The following is a 22,737-nucleotide window of genomic DNA, read 5'->3' as shown; positions in this document are numbered from 1 at the left end:
GATGTTTCACTGATGGGGGAGACTAGAACTAGAGGGCATCATCTTAGAATAAGGAGCCCCCATTTAAAACTGAGATGAGGAGAAATTTCTTCTGAGGGTTGTGGATGTGTGGAATTCACTGCCTCAGAGAGCTGTGGAAGCTGGGACATTGTATAAATTTAACACAGAAATAGACACTTGCTCAAACGATAAGGGGTTATGGGGAGCGGGCAGGGAATGGGACCTGAGTCCATGATCGGATCAGCCACGATCGTATTAAATGGCGGAGCAGGTTCGAGGGGCCGCATGGCCGACTGCTGCTCTGATATCGTATGTTAACCAGTGAGTGTAGAACTGAAACCAGACAGAGTCAGTGCTTTCAGGGGAGGGGAACCAGTGAGTGCAGAACTGAAACCAGACAGAGTCAGTACCTTCAGGGGAGGGGAACCAGTGAGTGTAGAACTGAACCCAGACAGAGTCAGTACTTTCAGGGGAGGGGAACCAGTGAGTGCAGAACTGAAACCAGACAGAGTCAGTACCTTCAGGGGAGGGGAACCAGTGAGTGTAGAACTGAACCCAGACAGAGTCAGTGCTTTCAGGGGAGGGGAACCAGTGAGTGTAGAACTGAACCCAGCCAGAGTCAGTGCTTTCAGGGGAGGGGAACCAGTGAGTGTAGAACTGAACCCAGCCAGAGTCAGCACCTTCAGGGGAGGGGAACCAGTGAGTGTAGAACTGAAACCAGACAGAGTCAGTACCTTCAGGGGAGGGGAACCAGTGAGTGTAGAACTGAAACCAGACAGAGTCAGTGCTTTCAGGGGAGGGGAACCAGTGAGTGTAGAACTGAACCCAGCCAGAGTCAGTACCTTCAGGGGAGGGGAACCAGTGAGTGCAGAACTGAACCCAGCCAGAGTCAGTACCTTCAGTGGAGGGGAACCAGTGAGTGTAGAACTGAAACCAGACAGAGTCAGTACCTTCAGGGGAGGGGAACCAGTGAGTGTAGAACTGAAACCAGACAGAGTCAGTGCTTTCAGGGGAGGGGAACCAGTGAGTGTAGAACTGAAACCAGACAGAGTCAGTACCTTCAGGGGAGGGGAACCAGTGGGTGTAGAACTGAACCCAGCCAGAGTCAGTACCTTCAGGGGAGGGGAACCAGTGAGTGTAGAACTGAAACCAGACAGAGTCAGTGCTTTCAGGGGAGGGGAACCAGTGAGTGTAGAACTGAACCCAGACAGAGTCAGTGCTTTCAGGGGAGGGGAACCAGTGAGTGCAGAACTGAAACCAGACAGAGTCAGTACCTTCAGGGGAGGGGAACCAGTGAGTGTAGAACTGAACCCAGACAGAGTCAGGACCTTCAGGGGAGGGGAACCAGTGAGTGCAGAACTGAAACCAGACAGAGTCAGTACCTTCAGGGGAGGGGAACCAGTGAGTGTAGAACTGAACCCAGACAGAGTCAGTGCTTTCAGGGGAAGGGAACCAGTGAGTGTAGAACTGAACCCAGCCAGAGTCAGTGCTTTCAGGGGAGGGGAACCAGTGAGTGTAGAACTGAACCCAGCCAGAGTCAGCTCCTTCAGGGGAGGGGAACCAGTGAGTGTAGAACTGAAACCAGACAGAGTCAGTACCTTCAGGGGAGGGGAACCAGTGAGTGTAGAACTGAAACCAGACAGAGTCAGTGCTTTCAGGGGAGGGGAACCAGTGAGTGTAGAACTGAACCCAGCCAGAGTCAGTACCTTCAGGGGAGGGGAACCAGTGAGTGCAGAACTGAACCCAGCCAGAGTCAGTACCTCCAGGGGAGGGGAACCAGTGAGTGTAGAACTGAACCCAGCCAGAGTCAGTACCTCCAGGGGAGGGGAACCAGTGAGTGTAGAACTGAACCCAGGCAGAGTCAGTACCTTCAGGGGAGGGGAACCAGTGAGTGTAGAACTGAACCCAGCCAGAGTCAGTACCTTCAGGGGAGGGGAACCAGTGAGTGTAGAACTGAACCCAGCCAGAGTCAGTACCTTCAGGGGAGGGGAACCAGTGAGTGTAGAACTGAACCCAGCCAGAGTCAGTACCTCCAGGTGAGGGGAACCAGTGAGTGTAGAACTGAACCCAGCCAGAGTCAGTACCTTCAGGGGAGGGGAACCAGTGAGTGTAGAACTGAACCCAGCCAGAGTCAGTACCTTCAGGGGAGGGGAACCAGTGAGTGTAGAACTGAACCCAGCCAGAGTCAGTACCTTCAGGGGAGGGGAACCAGTGAGTGTAGAACTGAACCCAGCCAGAGTCAGTACCTTCAGGGGAGGGGAACCAGTGAGTGTAGAACTGAACCCAGCCAGAGTCAGTACCTTCAGGGGAGGGGAACCTGTGAGTGTAGAACTGAACCCAGCCAGAGTCAGTACTTTCAGGGATGAGGCACAGACAGTTTCGGGAGGGCGATCCAGAGCTTGGGGCCTCAGCAACAGAAGACAAGGCCACCAATGGTGGAGCGATTATAATCAGGGATGCTCAGGAGGGCAGAATTAGAGGAGCGCAGACATCTCTGGTGGTTGTGGGGCTGGAGGAGATTACAGAGATAGGGAGGGGTGAGACCATGGAGGTATTTGTAAACAAGGATGAGAATTTTGAAATCGAAGTGTTGCTTAACCGGGAGCCAATGTAGGTCAGCGAGCACAGGGGGTGATGGGTGAAGGAGACTCGGTGCGAGTTAGGACACGGGCAGCCGAGTTTTGGATGAGGTGAAGATTATGTGGGGTAGAATGTGGGAGGCCAACCAGGAGTGTGCTGGAATAGTCAAGTCTCGAGATAACCGAGGAATGGATGAGGGTTTCAGCAGAGGGTGAGCTGAGGCAGTGGTGGAGACGGCCGATGTTACACAGGTGGAAATAGGCGGTCTTGGTTTTCTGGGGATATGTGGTCACAACATTCTGGATAAGATCATCCACCATTTTCATAGAATGAAAGCGCAGGAGACCATTCGGCCCATCGTGCCTGTGCTGGCTCTATGGTAGAGCTATCCAGTTAGTTCCGCTCCCCTGCTCTTTCCCCATAGCTCTGCAAATATTGTCCCTTTAGTATTTATCCAGTTCACTTTTGAAAGCCACTATTGAATCTGCTTCCACCGCCCTATCAGGCAGTGCATTCCAGATTGCAACAACTCGCTGCTTATACAATGGTTCCTCATGTCGCCTCTGCTTCTTTTGCCAATCACCTGAACTCTGTGTCCTCTGGTTACCGACCCTTCTGCCACTGGAAAGTGTTTCTCCTTATTTACTCTATCAACACTGTTCATGATTTTGAACACTCTATCAAATCTCCTCTTAACCTTTTCTGCTCCAAGGAGAATTACCGCAGCTTCTCCAGTATCTCCACATAACTGAAGTCCCTCCTCCTTCGGACCATTCTAGTAAATCTCTTCTGGTCCCTCTCTAAGGTGCAGATACCCTTCTGAAAGTGTGGTGCCCAGAATTGAGCACAATGTGTCAGCTGAGGCCTAACCAGTGTTTATAAAGGTTGAGCAGAACTAAACATCAAATGCTGCTATTTGTGTGATGGGGTTTAGACGGGCGAGGTTTATCCAGTCAGTTGGATGTGAGCTGAAACATGTGCACTTGGAGCGGGGAGCCAGGGACACGCTGTGTAACCGGGCACAGACACTCTGCACAGGCCACACATCACTTGTTTCCCATTTGGCCCAGAAGGATGTATTAAATGCAACAATTAATTTGATTTTACTTTAAATAGTTTTGTTTATAAATTTAATTATGCTTCTTTAATTTTATTTCTGAACTCAGATTCATGGCCCCATTTTATTTCTTCCTCTGAGCCCCTCAACTTAATCTGGCAGCGTAATGTTGGCGAGTGGTGATTGATTGCCCTGGGAACCAACAGGAAGAGAGGTCAGAGGCCGGAGGACCCAGCGAGCAGCATGTTCTGCAACCAATCGCGGTGCTTGAGGGGTGGATCCTGAGTCGGCCTATCAGGTGAGTCTGTGTGAACCTCTTAAACTATTTATTTTTTAAAGTTAATCGAGATTTCTTTTGTCAGCAAAACAGTTTAACATTTGTCAGTATTTTGTTTCCCTGGAGTTCCTATTATGAGTTTCAGACACTTCAGTGCCAAGTGAACCAGGTGTATAAAGATCATTCATTTCCCTCATGTCGCTGTTAGTTAAAGATACAGAGATTGATTTCCCTTCATTATGCATCTTTTGTAAGTAAACAAAAATCCTTTCTGTTAGAAGTGAGTCACATTCTGCACTGGGGGAGACGGCTGGTGGCTTCAGGCTTTAAAATACTCATCCTCTTGTTCAAATCCCTCCAAGGCCTCGCTCCTCCCTATCTCTGTAACCTCCTCCAGCCCGCCAATCCTCTTAATAAGGAGAAACAATTTTCAGTGTCAGAAAGTTCAGTAACCAGAGGCACAGATTTAATGTGATTGGCAAATGACCAGATGCTACATGAGGGGACTAATGAAACAGCGAGATGTTCTGGCCTGGAACGCACTGCCTGTTCGGGTGCTGGAAGCAGATTCACTTGTAACTTTCAAAAGAGATAAACATGAATTTAAAACATTTTCAGCGATATGGGGCAAGAGTAGGACAGGAGTCCCCTGAGTGCATCTCGCTCGCTAACCGGTTTTCAGTTCTGGATACTGATGAGGGCGATGGTTTCTCTGGGGAGTGCAGCCAGAGCCATGTCCACGACACCGTGGGTGGCTCAGCTGCACAGGGCGGGGAGGAAGAAGAGTGGAAGAGCAATAGTGGGAGTGGATTTGATAGTTAGGGGAACAAACAAGCGCTTCTGCAGGCACAGACATGATTCCAGGATGGTATGTTGCCTCCCTGGTGCCAGGGTCAAGGATGTCACTGAGCGGCTGCAGGACATTGTTGAGGGGGGAGGATGAACATCCAGAGGTTGTGGTCCATGTCGGGAGCAATGACATCGGTAGAAAGAGGGATGAGATCCTGCAGGCAGTATTTAGGGAGCTAGGAAAGAGATGAATAAACAGGACCTCAAAGGTAATAATGTCCGGATTATTCCCAGTACCCCGTGCTGGTGAGTACAGAAATAAGAGGATAGAGCAGGTGAATGCATGGCTGGAGTTTGGTGCAGGAGGGAGGGCTTTACATTCCTGAGGCATTGGGAGCGTTTCTGGGGGAGGTGGGACCAGTACAAGCCGGACAGGTTGCACCTCAACAGGACCGGACAATATCCTCACTGGGGTTTTGCTAGTGTTTGGAAGGCAGAGGAAACAAAGGCTAGAAAATAGACAATAAGGGAGTTTGGCAGCGCTAAATGCCAGTGCCAGTGTGTTTCAATGAGATCACCTCTCATTCGTCTAAACTCCAGAGAGTATAGGCCCATTCTACACAAACTCTCATCATAATACAGCTCTCATCACAGGAATCAATCTAGAAATACTTCAATGCCAATGCAAGGAGTCTGGGGATTAAGGCAGATAAGCTGAGGGCACAGACAGACATGTGGGGGTATGATATTGTAACTATTAGTGAAACACGGCTAAAAGAATTGCAGGAATGGCAGCTCAACATTCCTGGTTACAGGGTTTTAAGACGAGATAGAGAAAGGGATAAAAAAAGGCGGGCGCGTCGCAGTGTTGATTAAAGAAACAATTCCAGCTGTGGGGAGGGATGATATGTTTGAAGGATCATCAAATGAGGCCACATGGGAGAAGTGAAGAACAAAAAAGGGGCAATCACACTGCTGGGGATGTACTATAGACCCCCAAACAGTCAGAGGGAGACAGAAGAGCAAATATGTCGGCACATTTCTGATACGTGCAAAAATAATAGGGCAGTAATAGTCGGGGATTTCAACGACCCAAATATTAATTGGGATAGAATTAGTGTGAAAGACATAGAAGGAGCAGAATTCTTAAAATGCATTCAGGAGAACTTTTTTAGCCATTACGTAGCAAGCCCAACAAGAGAGGGGGTGGTTCTGGACTTCGGTTTAATGAATGAAGCTTGGGCAGGTGGAAGGGGTATCAGTGGGAGAGTATTTTGGTGCTGGTGATCATAATTCAGTTAGATTTAGGGTAGTTATGGAAAAGGACAAAGATGGACCAGGAATAAAAGTTCTCAATTAGGGTAAAGCTAATTTTACTAAGCAGAGATGTGATTTAACCAAAGTAGACTGGAAACAGCTACTTGAAGGTAAATTAGTGTCAGAGCAGTGGGAGGCATTCAAGGAGGAGATAGCGAGGGTTCAGAGCAAGTATGTTCCCTTAAGATAAAGAGTGGGACTAATAAATCTAGTGCCCCTTAGATGTCAATATTAGAATATCAGAGATAGGAGCAGGAGTAGATCATACGGCCCCTCGAGCCTGCTCCACCATTCAATAACATCATCGCCTTCAACTCCACTTTCCCACCTGATCTCCATATCCCTTGATTCCCCGAGAGTCCAAAAATCTAACTATCTCAGCCTTGAATAGACTGAGCATCCACAGCCCACTGGGGCAGAGAATTCCAAAGATTCACAACCCTCTGAGTGAAGAAATTTCTCATCTCTGTCTTAAATGGCCTCCCCCTTATCTTGAGCCCCCGAGTTCTAGTCACTCCAGCCCGGGGGAATCGAGCTCTCAGCATCTACCCTGTCAATACCCTTCAGAATCTTGTATGTTTCAATGGGATCCCCTCTCATTCTTCTCAACTCCAGAGAGTATCGGTCCATTCTACACAATCTCTCATCGTAAGACAGCTCTCTCATCCCAGGAATCAATCTTGTGAACCTCCATTGCACCATCTCCAAGGCAAGTATATCTTTCCTTAGATAAGGAGACCGAAACTGCCCAGTACTCCAGGTGTGGTCTCACCAAGGCCCTGTACAATTGTAGCAATAGATCCTTACTCTTATACTCCACCCCCTTACTGCTTGCTGTACCTGCATGCTCGCTTTCTGTGTTTCTTGCACAAGGACACCCAAATCTCTCTCAACACCAACATTTAAAGTTTCTCACCATTTAAAAGATATTCTGTTTTTCTATTCTTCCGACCAAAGTGAATAACGTCACATTTCCCGACATTATACTCAATCTGCCACCTTACTGCCCATTCACATCGTCTGTCTATATATCTTTGCACTCTTGTGTTCTGCTCACAGCTTACTGTCTCACCGAGCTTTGTATCATCAGCAAATATTGCACTGGGTCCCTTTATCTAGGTCATTAATATAGATTGTAAATAGCTGAGGCCCCAGCACTGATCCCTGCTGCACCCCACTAGTTACAGCCTGCCGGAAGCCCCGCCCCTCACACACTCCAATTGGTTGGAGGACCAACCGCCCATTCGGTCCTCCAGCCCCGCCCCGCTCTTCCTATTGGTGGGGAGCTGCCGTCAATCACCCGGGCAGTGTGAGCTGAGCATGTGCAGGCGGCGGTGGCAGACGCTGACGCAGGAGGTGAGCGAGCTCCAGGGAGCGGGTTAAAGAAACGCTGGGGACAACAACACCGAGTGCAGGCCCCGGGCCCAGATATAAACCGGGGAACATTCTCCCCACACCGGGGGGGGGGATATAAACCGGGGAACATTCTCCCCACACCGGGGGGGGGGATATAAACCGGGGAACATTCTCCCCACACCGGGGGGGGGATATAAACCGGGGAACATTCTCCCCACACCGGGGGGGATATAAACCGGGGAACATTCTCCCCACACCGGGGGATATAAACCGGGGAACATTCTCCCCACACCGGTGGGGGGGGATAAACCGGGGAACATTCTCCCCACACCGGGGGGAGGGGGGGATATAAACCGGGGAAAATTCTCCCCACACCGGGGGGGGGGATATAAACCGGGGAACATTCTCCCCACACCGGGGGGGGGGATATAAACCGGGGAACATTCTCCCCACACCGGGGGGGGGGATATAAACCGGGGAACATTCTCCCCACACCGGGGGGGGGATATAAACCGGGGAACATTCTCCCACACCGGGGGTGGGGGGGATATAAACCGGGGAACATTCTCCCCACACCGGGGGTGGGGGGGATATAAACCGGGGAACATTCTCCCCACACCGGGGGGGGGGATATAAACCGGGGAACATTCTCCCCACACCGGGGGGGGGGATATAAACCGGGGAACATTCTCCCCACACCGGGGGGTGGGAGGGATATAAACCGGGGAACATTCTCCCCCTGCCTGCCGGGTCCTGGGTCCGCTCCAGCCCGAAGGAGCGGTCAGTGCATGCGCTGTGTCTGCCTCAAACTCTCAGGGAGCGTCTGTAAATCAACGAGAAATAGTAATGGACCAGGGAGCGTCTGTAAATGAAGGAGCAATGGTGACTGAGCAGGGAGCGTCTGTAAAGAATTATAGAATCACAGAATATTGCAGCACAGAAGGGGGCCATTCGGCCCATCGAGTCTGCGCCGATACTTTCGGGGAGCAATCCGGTTATCCCACTTCCCCCGCCCTTTCCCCAAATCCCTGCAATATCATTCTGCTTCAAGTCTTTGTCCAATTCACTTTTGAAGGCCACTATTGACTCTGTCTCCACCGCTCCGTCAGGCAGTGCATTCCAAACCCTAACCACTCCTTGTGGGAAAATGGTTTTCCTCATGTGACCTCTGTTTTTGCCAATCGCCTCAAATCTGTGCCCTCTGGTTATCAGCCGTTAGAAACAGTGTCTCTATTTATTCTATCTCATCTTCATGATTTTTATCACCTCTATCAAATCTCGTCTTAGCCTTCTCTGCCCCAAGGAGAACAATCCCAGCTTCTCCAGTCTCCACATAAATGAAGTTCCTCATCCCTGGCACCATTCCAGTAAATCTCTTCTGTCCCCTCTCCAAAGCCTTTGTGTCCTTCCTGAAGTGTGCCCAGAATTGTACCCAATCCTCCAGCTGGGGTCGAGCGAGTGTTTTATATCGCTTTAGCATAACTTCCCGGCTTTAGTACTCTGTGCCTCGATTTATAAAGCCCAGGATCCTTTACGCTTTATTAACAGCTTTGTTAACCTGTCCTGCGATCTTCAAAGATTTATTAAAATCTTTAAATATTTCAAAAAATGTAGCAGAAATGGAGAGTGGTCAGGGAGCGTCTGTAAAGGAAGGAGAAATGGGGAGTGGTCAGGGAGCGTCTGTAAAGGAAGGAGAAATGGTGAGTGGTCAGGGAGCGTCTGTAAAGGAAGGAGAAATGGAGAGTGGTCAGGGATCGTCTGTAAAGGAAGGAGAAATGGAGAGTGGTCAGGGAGCGTCTGTAAAGGAAGGAGAAATGGAGAGTGGTCAGGGAGCGTCTGTAAAGGAAGGAGAAATGGAGAGTGGTCAGGGAGCGTCTGTAAAGAAAGGTGAAATGGTGACTGGGCACGAAGTTTAATGTTAACATTCTCATCCTTGTTTTCAAATCCCTCTGTGGCCTCGTCCCTCCCTATCTCTGTAACCTCCTCCAGCCCTGCAACCCTCCAGGATCTCTGGCCTCCCTCGCATTCCTGGTTTTAATCACACCACCATTGGTGGCCATGTCTTCAGCTGCCTAGGCCCTAACCTCCAGAATTCCCTCCCTAAACCTCCTTCCTACTTGATGACCCGAAGAACATAAGAAATAGGAGCAGGAGTCGGCCATTTGGCCCCTCGAGCCTGCTCCACCATTCCATAAGATCATGGCTGATCTGATCTTGGACTCAGCTCCACTTCCCTGCCCACTCCCCATAATCCTTTACTCCCTTATTGTTCAAAAATCTGCCTATCTCCACCTTAAATATATTCAATGACCCAGCCTCCACAGCTCTCTGGGACAGAGAATTTCACAGATTTACAACCCTCTGAGAGAAGAAATTTCTCCCGATCTCAGTTCTAAACGGGCGGTCCCTTATTCTAAGCCTGTGTCCTTTAGTTTTAGTTTCCTCCATGAATGCAAATATCCTCTCTGCATCCACCTTATCGAACCCCTTCATTATCTTGTATGTTTCAATAAGATCACCTCTCATTCTTCTGAACTCCAATGATTATAGGCCCAACCTATTCAACCGATCTTCATAAGACAACCCCCTCATATCCGGAATCAACCTAGTGAACCTTCTCTGACAGCCTCCAATGCAAGTATATCCCTCCTTATATAAGGAGACCAAAACTGTACGCAGTGCTCCAGGTGTGGCCTCACCAATACCCTGTACAGGTGTAGCAGGACTTCTCTGCTTTTTACTCTATCCCCCTTCCAATAAAGGCCAGCATTCCATTTAGCTTCCTGATTACTTGCTGTACCTACATACTATCTTTTTGTGCTTCATGCACAAGGACCCCAGGTCTCTCTGTAATGCAGCACTTAGCAATTTTTCTCCATTTGAATTATAATTTGCTTTTCTATTATTTCTGCCAAAGTGGATGATCTCACAGTTTCCCACATTATACTCCATCTGCCAAATTTTTGCCCACTCACTGAGCCTTTGAAGATTTTTTGTGTCCTCCGCACAATTTTCTTTCCCACCCATCTTTGTATCATCAACAAACTTGGCTACCTTACACTCTGTCCCTTCATCCAAGTCATTAATATAAATTGTAAATAGTTGAGGACCCAGCACCGATTCCTGCGGCACCCCACTAGTCACTGTTTGTCAACTGGAAAATGACCCATTTATCCCGACTCTCTGTTTTCTGTGAGTTCGCCAATCCTCTATCCATGCGAATATATTGCCCCTAACCCAGTGAGCTTTTATCTTGTGCAGTAACCTCTTATGTGGCACCTTATCGAATGCCTTCTTGAAATCCAAACACAACATCCACTGGTTCCCCATTTTCCACTCTGCTCATTACATCCTTAAAGTACTCCAGTGAATTTGTCAAACATGATTTACCTTTCATAAAACCATGCTGACTCTGCTTGATTGAATCATGCTTTTCCAAATGTCCCATTACTGCTTCCTTAATAATGGACTCCAACATTTTCCCAACGACAGATGGTAGGCGAACTGGTCTATAATTTCCTGCTTTTTGTCTGCCTCCTTTTTTAAATAGGGACGTTACATTTGCGGCTTTCCAATCTGCTGGGACCGCACCAGAATCCAGGGAATTTTGGGAGATTGCAACCAATGCATCTACTATCTCTGCAGTATTTCTCTTAAGACCCGAGGATGTAAGGCATCAGGTCCAGCGGACTTGTCCGCCTTTAGTCCCATTATTATACCTAGTACTACGTCATTAGTGATAGTAATTGTTCCTCCCTACCTATCGCCCCTTGATTATCCACTATTGGGATGTTTTTAGATGTCTTCTACCGTGAAGACCGATACAAAATATTTGTTCAATGTCTCTGCCATTTCCCTGTTCTCCATTATTAATTCCCCAGTCTCATCCTCCAGGGGACCAACATTTACTTGAGCCACTCTTTTCCTTTTTAACCCTCTTTAAAATGTGCCTCTTTGACCCTCGGAGTCAAATTCTATCTGATAATGCTCCTGTGAAGCACCAGGGGCCATTTTACAGAGTTATTTCAAGGCTGAGATAGATACATTTTTGGCATTTCGGGGAATCAAGGGATATGGAGATCGGGCGGGTAAGTGGAGTTGAGGTTGATGATCAGCCATGATGTTATTGAATGGTGGAGCAGGCTCGAGGGGCCATATGGCCTACTCCTGCTCATAACTCTTATGTTCTTAAAGGTGCTATATAAATGAAAGTTTTTGTTGTCTATAAAGGAAGGAGAAATGATGATGGGTCAGGGAGAGCATTTGATCAGAACTGGGAGATATGGCAGATGGACAGCTTATAGGGAGCGATAGAGTGAGGGAAAGGAGAGAGAGAGACCATGTACACAAGAAATGAACTGTAAAGTTGGGTGGGGAAGAGAAGGTGGGGAAGTGACAGCAGACAAAAGGAGGCACAATGGGAGAAGGGAGAGCAATAAAAGATATATAGAAAATAAAAGAACTTGCATTTATTTTGCATCTTTCACCACCACCAGATGCCCCAAAGCGCTTTACAGTCAATTAAATTCTTTTTGAAGTGTAGTCACTATCGTAATGTAGGAAACGCAGCAACCAATTTACAATGTGATAATGACCAGATAATCTGCTTCACTGATGTTAAGGGAAAATATTGGCCAGGACATCGAGGGTAACTCCCCTGTTCTGCTTGAAATAGTGCAATGGGACCTTTTACGTCCACCTGAGGGAGCAGACGGGGCCTCGGTTTAATATCTTATCCGAAAGACAGCACCTCCGACAGTACAGCAGTCCCTCAGAACTGCACTGGAGCATCAGCCGAGAGTTTTGTGTTCATGTCTCTGGAGTGCGACATCAACCCACAACCTTGTGACCCAGAGGCAAGTGTGTTACCCACTGAGTCACAGCTGACACAAATACTGACATAGTTACAGCAGGTTAGCTCAGTTGGAGATGTTAGATGATGCATTTATCAATGCTTAGATATTTTGTCTATTCCTCAAAATCAGTAACATTTTTGAACGTTCAGGTCAAGGTTCACAGATTAACAATAAGAAATAGGAGCAGGAATAGGCCATTGGATCCCTCGAGCCTGCTGTGCCATTCAATAAAATCATGACTAATCTGATCTTGACCTCAACTCCACTTTCCTGCCTGCTCCCCATAACTCTTGACTCCCTTATAATTCAAAAATCTGTCTGTCTCCCCTTTAAATAAATTGACTTACTCAGCCTCCACAGCTCTCTGGGGTAGAGAATTCCAAAGATTCACCACCCTCAGAGAAGAAATTCCTCCACATCTCCGTTTTAAATGGGCGACCCCTTATTCTGAAACTATGCACCCTAGTTCTAGATTCCCCCACGAGGGGAAACATCCTCTCTGCATCTACCCTGTCAAGCCCCCTCAGAATCTTACACGTTTCAATAAGTTCACCTCTCATTCTTCGAAGCTGCATTGAGTACAGGCCCAACCTGCTCAAGCTTACTTCATAAGACAACCCATTCATCTCAGGAATCAACCTCGTGAGCCTTCTCTGAACTGCCCCCAATGCAAGTATAGCCCTCCTTAAATAAGGAGACCAAAACTGTACGCAGTACTCCAGGTGTGGTCTCACGAACACCCTGTGCAGTTGCATCAAGACTTCTCTACTTTTATACTCCATTCCCCTTCAATAAAGGCCAACATTGCAGTTACCTTCCTGATTACTTGCTGTACCTGCATGCTAACTTTTTGTGTTTCCTGCACAAGGACCCCCAGATTCCCTCTGTACCGCAGCATTTTGTAGTCGCCATTTAAATAATAATTTGCTTTTTTATTCTTCCAACCAAAGTGCATAACCTCACATTTTCCCTCATTATACTCCATCCGCCAAATTTTTGCCCACTCACTGAGCCTGTCTATAACCCTTTGCAGATTCTTTGTGTCCTCCTCACAACTTGCTTTCCCACCTATCTTTGTATCAGCAGCATATTTGGCTGCAGTGCACTCTGTCCCTTCATCCAAGTCATTGATATAGATTGTAAATAGTTGCTGCCCCAGCACTGATCCCTGTGGCACCCCACTAGTTACAGTTTGCCAATCTGAAAATGACCCATTTAATCCCAACTCTCTGTTTTCTGTTAGTTAGCCAATCCTACATCTATGCTAATATATTACCCCCAACCCTGTGAGCTCTTATATTGTGCAGTAACCTTTTATCTGGCACCTTATCGAATGCCTTCTGGAAATGCAAATACACAACTGCTACTGGTTCCTCTTCATCCACCCTGCTCGTTACATCCTCAAAGAACTCCAGCAAATTTGTCAAACGTGATTTCCCTTTCATAAAACCATGCTGTCTCTGCTTGACTATTATGATTTTCATAATGTCCTGCTACTATTTCCTTCATAATGGACTCCAGCATTTTGCCAATTTTAGATGATAGGCTAACTGCTCTATAGTTTCCTGCTTTCTCTCTCCCTCCCTCCATTGTTGAATAGGGGTGTTGCATTTGAGTTTTTCCAATACACTGGGACCTTGCCATAATCCAGGGAATATTGGTCGATTGCAACCAATCCATCCACTTGCTCTGCAGCCACTTCTTTTAAGACCCCAGGATGCAGGCCATCAGGTCCAGGGGACGTCCACCTTTAGTCCCAATAGTTTGTCTGGTACTTTTTCTCTAGTGATTGTGATTGTTTTAAGTTCCTCGCTCCCTGTGACCCCTTGATTATCTATTATTATTGGGATGCTTTTAGTGTCTTCCACCGTGAAGACCACACAAAATATTTGTTTCAAGTCTCTGTCATTTCCCTCTTTCCCATTATTAATTCCCCGTCTCATCCTCTAAGGGACCAACGTTTATTTTCGCTATCTCTTCCTTTTTATATATCTGTAGAAGCTCTGACTGTATTTATATTTCTTGCCAGTTTACTCTCAATCTATCTTAGCCCTTTTTATTATTTTTATTAAGACAATACTTAAAACCACATAGCAGAAGGAAAGAATGTTCCATAGAAACTAGAATTGTCTCTTCTAAATATCGATCCTGTACTTAGTGATGACTTTTGTAAACTCCTTTTGCAGGGTGTTAGAAGGGGAGGATTTGAAGAAGGGAAACTCAAACTAAACGTCAAGTCAAGATCAGATAGAGTCACTCGATTCATCAGGACTTGAATATCATCTTCCTTTGAATGTGAAAGTAGAAATGTTGTTTTGTTTTGTCTGTGGGGAAAGATTACAAACATCAATGTGACTGAAAAAGCAGAGACCCACACACCCGAGTGAGAGTGTATCAGTGCATTGATTGTGGAAAGAGCTTTAACCAGTTACACAGCCTGAAAAACCATCGCACCATTCACAGCGGGGAGAAACTGTAAACGTGTTGTGCGTGGAGGAGGCTTCAACTGATCATCCAACCTGGAGAGACGGAAGCACACCGGTACCACGGAGAAACCGTGGAAATGTGCGGACTGTGGGAAGGGATTCAGCCATCAGTCTGTACTGCAAATTCATCAACAGTCACACTGGGGAGAGGCCGTTCACCTGCCCCGTGTGTGGGAAGTGATTCACTCATTCATCCGACCTGCTGATACACCAGCGAGTTCACACTGGGGAGAGGCCATTCACCTGCTCGGAGTGTGGGAAGCTATTCACTCGGTCATCCCATCTGCTGAGACACCACCAAGTTCACAAGTGACTGCAGTGGTTGGATTCTGCTATCATTGCAGCTGTTAATCACATCCTGACTGAATCGTGTCCATTACGACAGTTGAAGTTTGTTTCTGATGATAATAATCCCTATAACTGGGCTGGAATGTAATATTTTGATGTTTCAATAACAGAGTGTGTCGACATTTAATGTTCCAAGATAAGAGGAGACTAATTGATGTCCTGTTACTGACTGCACCATTTTGGGGCCTTTTCTCCTTTCTAACTCTGGATTATTTCAGTTCTCATACCTTCGGTTACTCTCGTGGACAAATGCCAGTTCCCCTTACCTTCCAGAGTGCCTCTTCTAGCCTTGGTATTGAGGGATGGTGTCGGTAACATGCCTGTGTGCCCTGAATACAAAACCCAGTCTCTGAATCACTTTCAGATACTGGACTCAGTGTGTGCCCCACAGCATCTCTCTCACCTTCGATGTGTGAATGGAGCATCACGCCTGCAAACATGGGTTCAATTTAAATTTGAATCCACTCAGGAAATGTATTTTAGAGAATACAGATCACATCAAATAATTGGCAATGATTTTCAGTCAACAAGATGAACAAGTAAATACATCCCAGCCCAATATTCCAGCTCTACATTCACAGGAGAAAGTCTGTTATCAAACTCCTCGAGTGGACAGAATATAGAACAATGCTAACTCTAAGAATATCTAGCATCTGTTGTAAATATCTTTCACATCCCGACGATGCAATCTGGTGTTTTCCTTTCAGTTGAAGTGAATGGAAGATGTGAGGGGTGTTGGCATCGGGAACTCGGTTAATTCAGCTTCTGAAAGGTGTTCATGTTTAGTTCATTCCATATCGGGGAAAATGTGGTTGTTATCATTAGAGAGAGATTTCACTGAGCAACAGTTGATGTTTGCAACCAACTGGCCATGGATATTTTCAGCACAGAATGTTTAGGTTAGAAATATTGTGTTAGAATAAGAAGAGTTCAGAGACTAGTGGTTTGTGCTTGTCACAGGAAGACCAGTGCTTCCAACATTGTTGATGTATGTTGAAGAAAATGCAGACTTGTGTCTCTGGACTATGCCATAGCCAAAGACGACCATATCAGGCAATGCCAGTTCCAGTTGGATAAAAGGTTGATGGCATAGCAAAAGATCCAGCAGTTAAAACAAAATTATCTCCAGTTATCTGCAGACATCGAATGTCGCAGCATGCTGACAAAGTTGGACTTAAGAATTTAAAGTATTGAGTTAAATTATTGGGATTCATTTTTATAGAATTGAATTGTTATAGAATGGAAAAGTGGTGAAGTTATGCTCAACTTGTATCGAACCTTGGTTAGACTTTGTGTGTGCAATTCTGGTCACCATATTATAAAAAGGATACAGAGGCACTGGAGAGGGTGCAGAGAAGATTTACAAGGATGATACCAGAAAGATGGGCGTATACTTATCGGGAAAGGATGGACAGGCCGGGTCTCTTTTCTCTTGAAAAAAGAAGGCTGAGGGGTGAGCTAATGTCTTTAAAATGATGAAAGGTTTTGATCGAGTAGATACAGTGTTTCCACTTGTGGGGACCAGCATAATTAGAGGCCATCAACATAAGATAGTCACCAAGAAATCAAATCGGGAATTCAGAAGAAACCTCTACCCAGAAAGTGGTGAGAATGTGGAACTCACTGCCACAGGGAGTGATTGAAGTGAATAGTATCGATGCATTTAAGGGGAGGCTAGACAAGTATATGAGGGAGAAGGGAATCGAGGGTTATGTGGATATAGTTAGATGAGGAAAGAAGGGAGGAGGCTCGAGTGGAGCATAAACGCTGGCATGGACTGGTTGGGCCGAATGGCCTGTTTCTGTGTCGTATATCCGATATAATCCTATTGTCCAAACAACACTGCTCGAAGGGGAAGATAAATGACTTGCATCCAAACGCAATTGTTACTTTTGTCTTCTTTGTAAAATGACAAAGTCTGGGCATAATTTGTTTGTGAAATTAAAACTGATTTTATATATATATATATATTGCTAAGCGTCGCTGGTCAAACCTATGGGAAGGAAAATTTAGCTGAAAATTGAGATAATTAAGTTTTATTTTTGAAAAAGTCCCGTCTCTGTGGTTCTGTCCAAACTATGTATTCAGAAATAAGTTTTTGGGGGTGACTGTTATGCTAAAGGTAACTAACATCCTTCCTCTTGGAGACTGAATTGATCTCTGGCATATTTTGGAGAATAAAAGGTCCAAGAAGAGTTTCGGTTAAATAAAATTAAACAAAGAAACTGGGTCAAAACTTGGAGCAAGTGGGAATGTTTGATCGATGTTTAAAGACAGTATGATAATATTGTATCAGACAGTAAAGTTCCTCCGGGCTCATGAATGAAATGGTGAACACTGTATAAAATGTAATGAGAGGAAATGAGTGAGGATATAAGAGGAAAACAGGAAAGTTACACCTCCAAATAGAAATGTTTCTTCACTCATTGTTCCTGGGCGAATTGTCATAAATCACCTGGGTACAATCTGGTGTTAATGTAAATTCTTGTTAAAGTCAGGGAAGTGTAGGAAATTGCTAAGATTTCTGTGTGAGATGTTTGTGTCATTGCCTGCACTGAACAATAAGAAAACTGAATTTGATCGCCTGGCCACTACCCGAGACATCGGGACCATGCAGAGGGAGATGAGCAATGATCTTCAGACACCCCACGATCTTTTGATAAGATCACCTCAAATGGCTTGGATCAGATGTCACATGTGGCATGATACTGGGATACCGCTGTGTGTGTGTGTGAACGAGTCTCAGGCATGCTCAGTTATCGACAACAGCACAACATGAAATGGCTAATGTGGCTCAGGAGAGTGAGAGAACTTTTTAAACCATCAAGGCTGTGACACATTCTCCATAGAGAAACCGACTTTGAAATAATCCGGATAGAGTTAAACACACTGCTACCTATCAGAGGCATTAGAATTAACAGGAGCGAGAATGCTGATCAAATTAGGATTTCCTTACAGCTGGAATGGTCATCAGTTTCAAGGCCTCCACTAAGTACTGAACAAAGAAAGCTTGTCTAGAGGCTAAAAACAAAAAAAGTCAGCCTGTCTCTGTCTGGACAAGGTGGCCATGGCTGTGTACAGATCAGCTACAAGCTGAAGGTGGGAGATAAGGAGGCCAGACCTTACAGGCTCCATAACAAAACATGGATCCAAGTGAGAGGCGATCTCCAGGAGGAAGCAGAGGACCTCAAAAGGGTTCGTTTTGGAATCTGTGATAAACCGAGGCAGAGACTCTCCAAAGCATAATTTTGGTGGTAATAGAGAAAGAACCCTAAAGCCTGCTCCTTGGGAAGATTGGGAGACCAGGAAGACTCCCCTGAACCAGGTGGGTTGGGACACACCCTGACCCCAAACACTAAATTAATAGTGTTCACTTAAAGCGTTAGTATCACACCAGGACAATAAGTAATTCAAGAACATTGTAAAATACTTCAATACAAACTTAAAAGGTAATGACGGCAGGTTATTTTAAAGTAAGAAATGTCGTATGTTGATCAGTAATGTTAACTGTTGGTTTGCCAAGTACAAACGCTGATAGTGATCATCATATGTGGGACTTAAATAAAATGACATCCCACCTCACAAAAAGAACTCGACCTGTCCGATCCAGTAAAATAACCCACATTTAATAGACTGGAAGTAACTGAATCAGGAAATATATTATATAACAATGTGTGTTTTTAAATTGTTAATTGAAATCAAAAGTTTTAAACATGAGCTTGAATCTATCAACTAGATTATGTGAAGGGAGATATTCACAATTAATATAAAAATGGGAAGAGAATTAGTAAAGGATGTGTTCGTAAAGAATAGAAAACATGAACCAAGGGATGAGGAAGATGGGGAACACAAGAAGAATCAGTTTAAATCGCAAGGAAAGTGAGAGCTGACAGGATAGATCAGAATAGGAGCCACAGCAAGGTTAGCAGGAGTAAATAGAATAGATATAGAAAGCGAATGGGAACACGATGTGTCTTACTGGTGGTATTGTGTGTTGCCTCTGTGACATTTATGATGAATGTGTTACAGAAGGGACTGGATAAGAGAGAGAGTAATCAAATCCCTTTGTTTATTCATGAAGAACAACTGAGAAAATGGTTTAGGGGAACCAAGTCATAGGCTTTGATGTGATGCAGCCAATAGGAATGGGGATTTTGCCCCCGAGTGAAGGAGAAAGAAGTGAAGATATTAGACCAGTGGGACTGGTCTAGCCTTTGCTGAGAAAAAATGGAAATGAAACGAAACCTTGGCCGGTGTATGGGGTAGAATCGTTTGAAAGGGTGGAAGACTGAGTTATGTCCGATCCATAAACAGTATGAGGAATATCCAAGATATCTGATTGAGAGGGGAGGAACTTGGATAACACCAGATATGCAGTGTTGTACTCTGAAAGGGACAACATGGGTTTGTAGATGTTCCAGCTTGTGGGTTCACCCTCAACAAGGAATCTCCAGAATGCCAGATTGAAATAAATAAATGGGGCGAAGGCCAAACTAATACCGTGTATAAAGGAAAAGGACAGTATTGTGTGACTACTACTGTCACGTATATGAATGTGGGTTCAACCCGATGCCCCAGACTGGAACATCACTTTAGCTTGATTCCATCGAGGAACACATGTATCGGTGCTAAACATTGGTTCTGGTACATCATCATAACGCAACTTATCTGCAGATGAGACTGCCTCTGGAGGATAAAGCCATTCGAGTCATTCCACATGTAGGACACTATTTCTCCCTGTTTCTGGCTTCAAAGCTCATAATTCAGCAAATTTGGTCATCCCAGAAACACACACTGCAAATCATATAGAGGAAGAGAGAGACAGAACAGGCAATCCCGAGACTTGTGAATCAGGAATGGTGGAATGTTGCATCCAGTTAGATTGTTCCAGCTGGGATTGGTGATAGCACGGATAATAGCTTCAGTGATTCTGGTCATTGCATTATGCTGTAAGGAAGTCAATAAGGGACATTGAAAATATAAGGAAAGGGAAGGACGCTGAGAGAAAATCAGGATTAGTAAAGACAAAGAAGGATTTAAATCACTTTGTCAACAGGTAATGTAACCCATAAAAAAACCTGTGGGACAGGTTGACATGTGGACCCTGGTTAATTCAGCTTCTGAAAGGGGTTTATGTTTAATTCATTCGATAGAGGGAAAAATGTGGTTTGTATATTAAGGGAGAGAGAGACAGATTGCACTGAGCAACAACTGGTGTTTTGCGACCAACCAAGCTTCGATATTCATAACAGAATGGATTAGAAATATTGTTTGGATAAGAAAAGTGCAGAACTAGTGGTTTATGATCACCATAGCAGGCCGCAATGCTTCTAAATGTGTTGCTGATGTAAACTTATGTCTCTGGACTATGCAGTAGCCAGAGACTACCACATTAGGCAACGCCGGCTCCAGTTTGATAAGAAAACAGTCTATAAATGTAAGCTTTTTCCTTTGTTCGTGAGCGTGGAGATACCTGTGCCTGGTTACACGTGCTCCGTCTGTGACTATACTCCACTTGTAAATTGATTATAAACAGAAGACTGAATTCGTTACTACTCAAGTGAAGAAACAGAAGTTTGTTTTAAATCAACACTTTGTTCTTTTTTTTAAGTTTGGAACTTGAAAACTTCCTTCGGAATTAAAAATCCGTTAAAACAGCAGAAATCATTCGTAAAGCTATCATTATTGACCTTGAATAAAACATAGCTTAGTTAATTTCAATAACTCCAATTTAATTCGGACCAATATTTTATTAACTAAACACAATACAGAACAGAGAAAATAAAACAAAATAGCACCTGCTTACAGAACACAGTAAATTACATCATTGTTACCTTCAGGTGCATTTAAAGAAAGATAAACTTGCTATAGAGGGAGTGCAATGAAGATTCACCAGACTGATTCGGGGATGGGGGGATTGTCCTATCAAAGATTGAGTAGACTAGGCCTATATTCTCCAGCGTTTAGAAGAATGAAAGGTGAGAGGCGACACCCACATCCCATGAACGAATTTTTAAAAAGAGATGTGAGATGTTTAAATTTGATCAAGGACACCAGCCAAATTAATAGAGACACTCCCTGTCCTTCAGGACCTGTGTCCAGGGGAGAAGCTGATGGGTTTATCTGATCATCTTTGGGTTAAATGTTGTGCTCATCGAGCTGAGCAGCTCATGCCAGCATCAAACACTCTCCAGTCGGGCACAGCACGAGTTAGATACAGAGTGAACACATCGGTCACTCCCCGACACAGATACTGAGGGACAGGGAGTGTCCGGGACACTGACATTTCTCACTCAATAAGGTATAAATTGATCCTGTACCTCTCCCCATTAATCCTGGGCTCCACACGGCTCGAATCCTGCTCCTGGTTCCCTTCCTGCAACAGCACTGAGCTCAACCCAGCCCATAATGATCAGGGCTCAGGGAGGTTGGTTGGTAGGCACTGCAGTGATGTCATACATAAAGCAGGGTCATTCAGCCCAGCTGGTCCTCTCCTTGTCCCTTTAAAGATGGAGAGCTGGGACATCCTGTCTCAACACACATCCCCCTGTTCATATTGAGAATCCCTGGGGAAGGCCCAAGGCCCAGAGTGTGGAACACAACCAAGGGGGAAAGAGGAGGAGAGAAGGGGACGTAAATCAAGGAGTGGGGACTGAGGGCCACCAAGCTTCAGTTTTAGAGCCTGTAGACTTCAGGAGGGATCAGTAAGTTCTGTAGTTTCAGGATCCAGGGAGAGAACAAGGAGCAGATGGGGAGACTGGTGTGGATTCCAGCACAGTGAGGGTGTAGGAGAGGGAGATTGTGTCGGGCCGTGTATTAGGGGTGTGGGAGGGACAAGAGAGGAAAGGTCAGAGGAGCAATTACTGCAGCAGTGTCCATCAATAGTGAGAGAGAGAAGGTGGGGGTCAGAGTGGGCCCTGGACAGGCCGGTAAACTGTTTGTTTGCTGTGACCAGCTTTCCTTCTGTCACAAATAGCCTCCTGTAGCCCAGTGACACAAACAGCCCATTAAACACCACCAATGTCCTTTGTTCTGGTGAGGTCTCCCTTTGTGACTCGCTCACAATGAGACAGTATCCACTGTCCCTTTTATTCCATGGGCTTCATCTTTGCTGGTATTGGTAACACGCCCGGGATCACTAAACACAAAACCCAATCTGTCAATCACTTTCAGCTGCTAGACATAGCGTGTGCCCCACAGTATCTCTCTCACCTTCAATGTGTGAATAGAGCATCACGCCTGCAAAGCTGGTTAAGTTTATATCCATGCAGCAAATCTATTTAAGAAAAGCCTGTAGGCCAATGAGACACTGTTCAGGTGCCAATGTGCTGCTGGTTTGTCCGGAATTTTGCCTGTAATGGAAAATAACTGAACATTTCTCCCAGTGTAACATTTGCTGCAATGAAACATGTATTTTAATAAGCCTCATGTCCTTGCTCATGTCTGCTGCAATTGTGTAGCAAGGTGATGTGTGAAGTGATGGTGTTTGTATGGAGATGTGAAACAAGGAAACGGTATCTGTGTGTGGCAGTGACACAGCCTTGTGGTCACAGGCAGAACCATGCACCGATATCCTTGTGGTTATGGTTTGAGCAGGGTTCGTTCATGAATGCTCAAGCTAAGAGGTGCCAGGGATTGGGAGCAGCAGCAGTAAATAAAATCTAAATGTAA

The sequence above is a fragment of the Pristiophorus japonicus genome, chromosome 23, assembly GCF_044704955.1.
Source record: "Pristiophorus japonicus isolate sPriJap1 chromosome 23, sPriJap1.hap1, whole genome shotgun sequence".
NCBI classification, from domain to species: Eukaryota; Metazoa; Chordata; class Chondrichthyes; family Pristiophoridae; genus Pristiophorus; species Pristiophorus japonicus.
This window is presented reverse-complemented; position numbering follows the sequence as displayed.